The sequence below is a fragment of the Sarcophilus harrisii genome, chromosome 4 (genome assembly GCF_902635505.1).
Source record: "Sarcophilus harrisii chromosome 4, mSarHar1.11, whole genome shotgun sequence".
In the NCBI taxonomy this organism is placed as follows: Eukaryota; Metazoa; Chordata; class Mammalia; order Dasyuromorphia; family Dasyuridae; genus Sarcophilus; species Sarcophilus harrisii.
The window spans coordinates 200424940-200436508 of record NC_045429.1 but is presented as its reverse complement, the minus strand read 5'-3'; the positions used below and the strand labels follow the sequence as shown (position 1 = coordinate 200436508).

At 32.7% G+C, this 11569-nt stretch overlaps 1 pseudogene; it reads right to left on the bottom strand.

The window, feature by feature from the left end:
* Window positions 1–1971: 1971 nt before the first annotated feature.
* LOC100924676 overlaps window positions 1972–11569 on the bottom strand; it is a 72534-nt pseudogene continuing 62936 nt past the window's right edge.

The window sequence follows — 11569 nt, the reverse complement described above, 5'->3', positions numbered from 1 at the left end:
TAATTTTGTATTCAATCAACAAAATATGTATCAGTTGATTAACATCACATTCTCTCAGTTTATCAGATGAAATAATATAATGGAAGCCTGAAAAGAACCAATGCTTAATCTACCAAATTGACAGATTGTATATTTTGGAAGCAATTCAACTTTGTGGCAGTGACATGGTGTCATGCTGTGCTAAACATTTGTTCAAAGAATACAATTATTGGAAAATGATGAAGATGTTCAAAGGTTAAATTGCTAAGGTCAGATGTTGCTTTTGTCCACTTTAGTAAAGAAATTCTTTTTGACATAAATTGCAGGCAGTTGTACATGACTACATTAATGTCTACTTTGATGCTTCTCTTAAAACAGGAATTTGATACTAGACATCTTCAAATATTAATGTTTGTACTTGTTAAATGTAGTTTCAATTACTTGTCAAATGTATATCTGACTGTCGCAATCATGATATTGGGCTTCCTTTTAATATAGATTAGTTTGTATGCTTCCTAGTAACATGAAAGAACGTTAAATTAAACATATTTTTAATAACATATATCATGTTTCCTCTCTGATTTTCTCTACCTTCTCATGACTTCATATGCTTCCTGTTCCTGCCATCAAATGACAACCATTATTTACATTGTCAGAGTCAATCTGTAAGGCAACATATTTTGAATGAATAATATACAACTGCTATCTGGGTGGTTGTGACCCAGACAGCTGTTGGAAGCTGAAATAGAATTCCCTCTTTTTATCAAGGATAAGACAAAGTTGTAGGCATTTCTCCTTGTTGCTAGACAAGCCATCTTTCCAAGTGTACATTTCTCTGAAATCTCACTGTTTGCTTTGTGAAGGAATGCATAGGGTTAATTTGGAGCCAAAAACATATTGTTGACGTACTTAGGAATCAGATTTAATTTTCACTTAACTTGACTCCAGCAGATTGACACATTTTTCTAATAATAAATCATATTATCATCATTTTAGAAGTAGAAGAGATCTAAAAGGTGATTAAACAGAATGCCCTTATTTTGTAGATGACAAAAAAAAAAGCAGAGAGATGCTAAATATTACACCTAATGTCGCATAACATAATTCTTGAGGATGATTTTGAACCCAAGTCTTCCTGCTTATGGGTCTAATTCCCTAATCTTTCTTTCTTTCTTTTTTTTTTTTTATCATGGGCCTTATGTCATTTTGGTCACTTGATCAGATATCTTAAAGACCCTAGGCAAGTCCTAAAAAAGAAAATTAGAAATATTGAGAAGTCATAAAATCATTTTGTAGAGGTGATGAATTCCTGCAGCATAGTTTTCAGAAAAACAAACAAAAATCCTATAACCTTCTTCAAGAGTTACACATGGTATGATTTTAATGAAATTAAAGAGTCTGTCACATTCAATTGAAACAGGGTAATCTTGAGGGCAGAGTCAAGATGGTGGAGAAGGATATGCGACTTTCTATTCAGGGAAGTAGGAAAGGTTAGCAAAAAGAGATGACAGGAAAGGGAGTGGCCTCTGTGGTTAGAAAATTACAGAGGTGACTCTGGCATAAGTTGATTGCTCTGCCTTGGTTGCAAAACAGCAGATTAGCAGAGAAATTAAATCCAAAGGCAGAAAGTACCCTAAAAAAGCCAGAACTTAACAGGATCTGACTACACCCACCCAAAACCAAAAGTGAGGGACTTGGCACAGATCGTAACACAGATCTGCAGTCACATACCGCAGTATGGGTCTTCCTTGGGATAGTTACAAATCTGCAGGGCAGGTGGGCATAGCCCAGGGTAGCTTCTAATCTGCACAGTGTGGGGCTCAGCCTGGGACAATAGAACTTTGGCAGTGTGACTGTGCTTTCCTGGGCAGAAACACTTCTGGTCTGTGTAGGACTACTTGCTGGTCAGCTGCTAATACTCACAGCTCCCCAGGGGCTTTGGCCTGGGGTAGTGACACTTTCACCGCTCAGTGTCTAGCCTCAAGGCAGTTGCTAATCCACACAGGGTGGTGTGTGTGTGGGGGTGTCACTGGGCACTCCCATAGCTTGGGCCAGTGCTAACCAATTCTGAATCACTTCCAGTGGAGGAGGAGAACTTTTTCCCAGAGCACTCCTGTATCTCACTGCTCTTTGCAACCCATTTATCCTGGCTTTGCAGAGGAAGCTGTTAACCTCCTTGCTCTGAAGGCAGAACCTAAAGGCTGTAAAAATGAGTAAAAAAATCAAAAGGACAATCAATAGTTTCTTTAAAGAAAGAGAGCAGGTTTATAACCCCGAGGAGACTAATAGCAAACAGTCTCCAAACAATATCCCAAAGAGGAATGTTACCTGACCCCCATAAGATAACGCTCTCCTAGAAGAGATCATTAAAAGTCTTAAAAGAGAGCTAGAAGAAAAATAGGGAAAGGAAAGAGAAGCTATGCAAGAAAGTAACAACTTCCTGAAATGTGAATTGGAAAAGGTAAAGAATTCCCAGGAAGTGCAGGAAAGCAGAATTTGTGAATTGGAAAAGGTAAAAAAAAAAAATCCCAGGAAAGTAGTATTTGTGAATTGGAAAAAGAAAATAACACATTAAAAAAAAATAATGAAATGGGAAAAAAAATCCATAGACAAAACAACTCATTTAAAAACTCAATTGGATATATACAAAAAGAAGTAAAAAAAAAAGCTAATGAAGAAAATAACTCATTAAAAATCAGAACAAAAAAATATAAACCAATGATTCATTGAGACATCAAGAATCAGTGAAGTCAAAACCAAAAAAAAATATGATAAATTAGAAAAAAAGCATTAAATATCTTCTTGGAAAAATGACAGACCTGGACAATAGGTCTAGGAGAGATAATCTGAGAATTATTGAACTTCCCAAAAATTATGATAAAAAAGGAACTTAGATATTATTTTACAGGAAATCATAAAGAGAATTGTCCAGATGAATTAGAATCAGAAGGGAAAATAGGCATTGAAAGAATTCATCGAACACCTTCTGGAAAAGACCCTAAAATAAAAACTCTGAGGAATATTGTGGTCAAATTTCAGAAATATCAGACTAAGGAAAACATATTACAAGCAGCCAGAAAAAAAAAACAATTTAAATACTGAGGTGTCACAATAAGGATCACCTAAGATCTGGCTGCCTCCACATTAAAGGATCAAAGGGCCTGGAATCTGATATGCTGAAAGGCAAAATAACTTGGAATTCAGCCAAGAATAAACTACCCAACCAAGCTGAGCATTTTCTTCCAGGGAAGAAGATAAACATTAAATGAAACATATGAATTCCATTTGTTTCTAAGGAAAAAACCAGAATGAAAAATTTGATTTCCAACCATAGGGCTCAAGAGAAGCAGAAAAGGTAAAAGGAACTCTTGAGAACTGTATTTCTGTTGTGGATATACATAATGACTACATGTATAATTTGATTTTACTTATATAACATAAAAAGGAAGTAGAAATGGAAAGGGGATAGTTTCAGAAAAAAAGGAAAAGAGGTATAAAAAGAGACAAATTACATCCCACAAAGAGGCAAAGGAAACCTATTGTATTTGAGGGAATTTAGAGAGGGGGAGGAACATTGTGTGAATCTTACTCTCTTCAGAGTTGGCTCAAAGAGAAAATAATTGACATGTTTGGTGTACAGAGAAACGTCTCTCACCTTATTAAAAAGTGGGAGAGGAAAAGGGAAAAGAAAGAGTAATAGGGGAAGGGTACAAGTAAGGGATTCAAAGGTAGTGGGAGCCTAAAGAGGGAGAGCTGTGTGATGCAAGTGGTGCCCATAAGTTTCATATTGGGAAAAGAGGTGGGGGGGCAAGGAAAAGAAAAGCATAATCTGGGGATAAAAAGACGGCAGACAGAATTAGTCATTTTAACCATAAATGTGAATGGAATGAACTCTCCCATTAAGTGGAAGTGGGTAGCAGACTGGATCAAATGTTAAAACCCTACAATATGTTGTTTACAGGAAACACATTTAAAGCAGGAAGATACATAAAAATAAAGGTAAAAGGCTGGAGCAGAATCTATTTTGCTTCAGGTGAAGTCAAAAAAGCAGGGGTAGCCATCCTTATCTCAGATTAAGCAAAAGCAAAAATTGATCTAATTAATAGACATAAGGAAGGACACTATATCTTGCTAAAGGGTAGCATAGACAATGAAGCAGTATCAATATTAAACATGTATGCACCAACTGGTATAGCATTTAACTTCCTAAAGGAGAAGTTAAGAGAGTTGCAAGAAGAAATGGACAGCAAAGCTATAATAGTGGAAAATCTCAACCTTACACTCTCAGAATTAGATAAATCAAACCACAAAACAAATAAGAAAGAAATTAAAGAAGTAAATAGAATATTTATGTATTGTTATGTATGATAGATCTTTGAAGAAAATTGAATGGAGACAGAAAGGAATATACTTTCTTCTCAGCAATTCATGGAACCTATACAAAAACTGACCATGTATTAGGACATAAAGACCTCAAATTTAAATACAGGAAAGCAGAAATAGTAAATGCTTTCTTTTCAGATCACAATGCAATAAAAAACTACATTAACAAAAAGTTAGTAGTAAATAGAGCAAAAAGTAATGGGAAACTAATCTCATAATAAAGAATGATTAAGTGAAACAGCAAATTATAGACACAATTAATTATTTCCCTCAAAATAATGACAACAATGAGACATCCTACCGAAATTTGTGGGATGCAGCCAAAGCAGTAATAAGGGGAAATTCTATATACTTAGAAGCTTGCTTGAATTAAATAGAGAAAAAGAAGATCAATGAATTGGACTTGCAACTTAAAAACCTAGAAAAAGATCAAATTAACCATCCCCCCCCCCAATTAAATACTGAACTTAAAATTCTAAAATTAAAAAAAAAGAAATTAATAATATTGAAAGTAAAAAAATGAACTAATAAATAAAACTAAGAATAGGTTTTATGAAAAAAAAAAGATAAACCTTTGGTAAATCTGATTAGATAAAGGAGAAAGGGAAATAAAATTAGTAGTCTTAAAAATGAAAAAGGAAAATTTTCCACCATTGAAGAGGAAATTAGAAAAATAATAAGGAATTACTTTGCCCAACTTTATGCCAATAAATTTGATAACCTAAATGAAATGGAAGACTACCTCCAAAAATATAGGCTTCCCAGATTAACAGAGGAGGAAGTAAATTGTTTAAATAGTCCCATTTCAGAAAAAGAAATGGAACAAGCTATTCATCAACTCCCTCCAGGACCAGATGGATTTACATGTGAATTCTATGAAACATTTAAAGAACAATTAGCCCCAATGCTATACAAACTATTTGAAAAAATAGGGAATGAAGAAGTCCTATCAAATTCTTTTTATGACACAGAGATGATACTGATACCTAATCCAGGTAGGTTGAAAAGAGAGAAAGAAAATTATAGACCAATCTCCCTAATGAATATTGATGCTAAAATCTTAAATAAGATATTAGCAAAAAGACTACAGAAAATCATCCCCAGGATAATACACCATGATCAAATAGGATTTATAGCAGGAATGCAAGGCTGGTTCAATATTAGGAAAACTATCAGTATAATTGGCCATATTAATAACCAAATTAACAAAAACCATATGATCAGCTCAATAGATACAGAAAAAAGCATTTGATAAAATCCAACATCCATTCCTACTCAAAACATTTGAGAGTATAGGAATAAATGGACTTTTTCTTAAAATAATCAGTAGCATCTATTTAAAACCATCAGTAAGCATCATACGTAATGGTGACAAACTGCAACTATTCCCAGTAAGATCAGGAGTGAATCAAGGTTGCCCACTATAACTGTTATTATTCAATATTGTATTAGAAATGTTAGCTTTGGCAATAAGAGTTGAGAAAGAGATTAAAAGAATTAGAGTAGGTAATGTGCAAAGCAAATTATCACTCTTTGCTAATGATATGATGTTATACTTAGAGAACCCCAGGTATTCTACTAAACAGTTATTATAAATAATCCACAGCTTTAGCAAAGTTGCAGGATACAAAATAAACCCACATAAATCATCAGCATTCTTATATATCATTAACAAAATCCAACAGTCAGAATTACAAAGAGAAATTCCATTTAACGTAACTACTGATAGTATAAAATACTTAGAAATCTATCTGCCAAGGGAAAATCAGAAATTTTATAAGCAAAACTACAAAACACTTTCCATACAAATTAAGTCTGATTTAACCAACCGGAAAAATATTAAATGTTCTTGGTTAGGGTGAGCAAAAATAATAAAGATGACAATACTACCTAAACTAATCTATTTCTTTAGCACTATACCAATCAGACTCCCAAAAAACTATTTTGATGACCTAGAAAAAATAACAACAAAGTTCATATGGAAAAACAAAAGGTCAAGTGTTTCAAGGGAATTAATGAAAAAAAAATCAAATGAAGGTGGCCTAGCTGTACCAGATCTAAAATTATATTATAAGGCAGTGGTTACTAAAACTATCTGGTATTGGCTAAGAAATAGACTAGTTGATCAGTGGAATAGGTTAGGTTCAAAGGGCAAAACAGCCAATAACTTTCATAATCTAGTGTTTGACAAACCTAAAGACCCCAGTTTTTGGGAAAAGAACTCACTATTTGATAAAAATTGCTGGGAAAATTGGAAACTAGTATGGAAGAAACTAGGCTTTGACCCACACTTAACACCAAACACCAAGATAAGGTCAAAATGGGTTCATGACCTAAGCATAAAGAATGAGTTTATAAATAAATTGGAAGAGCATAGGATAGTTTACCTCTCAGACCTGTGGAGAAGGAAGGAATTTATGACCAAAGAAGAACTAGAGATCATTATTGATCACAAAATAGAAAAAAAATGATTATATCAAATTGAAAAGTTTTTGTACGAACAAAACTAATGCAGAAAAAATTAGAAGGGAAGCAATAAACTGGGAAAACATTTTTACAGTCAGGTTCTGATAAAGGCCTCATTTCCAAAATATATAGAGAATTGACTCTAATTTATAAGAAATCAAGCCATTCTCCAATTGATAAATGGTCAAACGATATGAACAGACAATTCTCAGACGAAGAAATTGAAACTATTTCTAGCCACATGAAAAGATGCTCCAAATCATTATTAATCAGAGAAATGCAAATTAAGACAACTCTGAGATACCACTACATACCTGTCAGATTGGCTAAAATGACAGAGAAAGATAATGCAGAATGTTGGAGGGGATGTGGGAAAACAGGGTTACCAATACATTGTTGGTGGAATTGTGAATACATCCAGCCATTCTGGAGGCCAATTTGGAAATATACTCAAAAAGTTATTAAACTGTGCATATCCTTTGATCCAGCAGTGTTACTACTGGACTTATCCCAAAGAAATCTTAAAGAAGGGAAAGGGACCTGTATTTTCACAAATGTCTGTGGCAGGTCTCTTTGTAGTGGCCAGAAACTGGAAACTGAGTATATGCCCATCAATTGGAGAATGGCTGAATAAATTGTGATATATGAATGTTTCAGAATATTATTGTTCTGTAAGAAATGACCAGCAAGATGCTTTCAGAAAGGCCTGTAGAGACTTATATGAACTGATACTGAGTGAAGTGAGCAGGAACAGGAGATCATTATATACTTCAACAACAATACTATATGATGATCAATGGCCATTGATGGACATGGCCATCTCTAGAAATGAGATAAATCAAATCACCTCCAATAGAGCAGTAATGAATTGAACACACCTAGCAAAAGAACTCTAGAAGATGACTAGGAACCATTATACAGAATTCCCAATCCCTATATTTTTGTCTGCCTGCATTTTTGATTTCCTTCACAGGCTAATAGTACACTATTTCAAAGTCCAATTCTTTTTGTACAGCAAAATAACTGTTTGGATATCTATATTTATATTGTATTTAATATACATTAACATATTTAACTTGTATTGGTCAACCTGCCATCTGGGGGAGGAGATGGGGGGGGGGACAGAAGGGAAAAATTGGAACAAAATGTTTGGGAGTTGTTAATAGTATAAAATTACCCATGCATGTTATTTGTAAATTAAAAGCTATAATTTTTTTTTAAAAAAAGAACCAACGTAACCTTTAAGTTAAGGGAATGTAGAACTTTCAACTGGAAGACTAGACATTAATGTCTAAGTTTCAGTTCTACCACTATTTAGCTATATCGTTATATCATATATAATATATATCAAAGTAATTTTCCACTATAGATTTCAGTTTTTATAGCTGTAATTTGAGGGATTTATAAGAAATAGACTCAGTGTTCCCTTACACCTACCTACATACATACACATCATATGTGCATATATACATATATCTCAACATTCATATGTGTACATGCAACATCGCATGATTTGTTCAATGAATATCTCCACCGTGATTATCTGTCCATTCACTTTTCCTCTTGGATTGTCACAATTTTGATGTTTTTCTTTTTACAAATATACTACATATGCTTACATATTTGTACATGGTAAAATAAAGTCAACACTAGATACATTCATTATTCTCAAACTTTTGCTTCAATGGTAAAATTGTTTTGAATATTACATTTATAAAGCAATTCCACTTGCAATGGCTATTATCATTGCTTCTAATTCCTTCATTCACAAAATTGCAAGATTAAATAAATTCAAATCCCATGCAATAAGATATAGAATAGTATTTCTTAAATGATCCTCAAAGTTCATTCAAGGTCTAAAATTTGACCTTTTTCAGTATTGCTTCACAGTATTTACTTCACTCTTCTCAGCTTTTTATTATTTGTTTCATTACATCTGGTCATCTATTTCTTAGAAGTTAATCCATATATTGAGATATTGGTTCTAGGGTGTTGTTGTTTGGGCTGGAATGTTAAAAGAAAATAATGTTGATAATGTACCTTATTGTTTTCACAAGTCATCACAATAATTTTTACATTTTTTTTAGTAATGACTAATGACATTTAATAGTAATTTCCAAAGCAATACAGAAAACAAACAAACAAACAAACAAAAAACAAATAAGTGTATGAAGAACACTTGTTGTATGGACAAAGGCATTCAGATTCAATGTCCCTGAAACAAATGTCCAGATTTCTGTTACAATATGTTTTTGCTAGTTTTATTTTTTATTGTCTATGAGTCATGCAATACAACAATTTCTAAAGAACTGAAAGTAAATGATACTGAAGAGTATGATAAAAAGGCAATGGATATTTGTATAAACATACAGTTCAAACATAGAATTACTGAGAACACGAGTAAAAGATGTCATACAAAATGAATGAATTAAGCCATTCTCCAATTGATAAATGGTTAAAGGATATGGACAGACAATTTTCAGATGAAGCAATTGAAACTATTTCTAGTCATATGAAAAAGTGCTCCAAATCAATATCAGAGAAATACAACTTAAGACAGCTCTGAGATACCACTGCATATCTCTCGGATTGGCTAAGATGACAGGAAAAAAATAATGACAAATCTTGGAGGTGATATGGGAAAACTGAGACACTGATACATTGTTGATGAAACTGTGAACAGATCCAACCATTCTGGAGAGCAATTTGGAATTATGCTCAAAAAATTATCAACTGTGAATACTCTTTGACCCAGCAGTGTAACTACTGGGCTTATATTCCAAAGAGATCTTAAAGGAGGGAAAGGGACCCACATATACAAAAATGTTTGTAGCAGCCCTTTTCGTAGTGGCTAGAAAGTGGAAACTGAATGGATGCCCATAAATTGAAGAATGGCTGAATAAATTATAGTATATGAATTTTATGGAATATTGTTTTCCTGTAAAAAATGACCAACAGGATGATTTCAAAGAGGCCTGGAGAGACTAACATTTATTGATGCTAAGTGAAATGAGCAGACCTAGAAGATCATTATGCACGGCAACAAGAAGATATATGATGATCAATTCTGATGGATGTGGCTCTTTTCAACAATGAGATGATCCAAACCATTTCTACTTGTTCAGTAATGAAGAGAGTCATCTATACTTGGAGAGAGGACTATGGGAACTGAGTGTTGATCACAACATTGAATTTACACTCTTCCTGTTATTGTTTGCTTGAATTTTTGTTTTCTTTCTCAGGTTGTTTTTTTTTTTTTCTTTCTAGATACCATTTTTCTTGTGCAGCAAGACAACTGTATAAATATGTATACATATGTCAGATTTGACATATATTTTAAGATATTTAACATGTATTAGACTACCTGCCATTTAGGGGAAGAGGTTGGGGGAAGGAGGGGAAATTTTTGAACAAATGGTTTTGCAAATATCAATGTTGAAAAAAATTATCCATGCATATGTTTTGTAAATTAAAAAAATATAAAAAATAAATGATTTAAAAATAGTTGTAGCTAATGTGAAAACATAAAAATGTTCATTAGCAAAGAAAAATGGAAAAGCAGATTAGGTAATAAACTATCAGTTTCTTATATGATTTATCTACTGTAATTTATAAAATGCATGCTAGTTACAAAGCTGTTCCTCTTGTCAGTATTTCTCTCTGCAATTCCTAATCATTTTTGTTCATATTAAATAAGTTTATTTTATGTGTATTCTTTTTCATCACTATAATTAGGCACTTTCTCTTACTTTACTAATAACCTCCCCCCCCCATAAATTAGATTTGTAACAATTTATCAGAATGAATAAAAAAAAATATCAGTCATATGTGGATATATATAAAATTTCATATCTCAAATCCACAGGACTTATGATGAAAAATGATATAGAGTTCTGAGGAAACAACTGATAGAATTGTTCTGTATTCTTTTATATAGAATGCTTGCATGTTTTGCATGATTGAACATTTATAATATTTATCTATCTAACCTATTGCACTCATTCACCATTGTTTTTCTTAGCCAGTATCAAATTATTTTGATGATTGTTTATAATATTGTTTTGATATTTGATACAGGTAGGCCACCTTCCATTGAATTTTTCATTCACTTTTTGATGTTATTTATCTTTTTTTTTCCTACACATGAATTTTGTTTTTATTTTTTGGCTCTATAAAATAATTTTGGTAGTTTGACTGGTAGGACACTAAATAAGTACATTAATTTAGGTAATTATTATTTTTATTATATTAGCTCCACCTATCTATGAGCAATTAATATACTATTTTGTAATTGTATTCATATAGTACCTGAGTTTGTTTTTGCAGGTAAACTACCAAATAGTTTATGCTGTCTACAGTTATTTAAATGGATACACAAGAAACACAGAAAAACAATGGTGGATGAGTGCAATAGGTTAGATACAGAAGATACAGTAGTAAATGAGTATTGTAATCTATTGTTTGATAAACCAAAAGGCTATTGCTTCTGGGATAAAAACGCACTCTTTGATAAAAACATCTGTGAAAACTGAAAAATAATTTGGAAGAAGGACATAGACTGATATCTTATATCTTATACCAAGATAAAGTCAAAATGGGGTACATGCTTTACATATAAGGTGTGATACCATAAACAAATTAGGAGAGTAAGGAATTATCTGCCTCTTGGATTTATGGAGAAGGGGAAAATGTATTATTAAACACAAAATAGAAAATACTGTGAAGTGCAAATGGATAATTT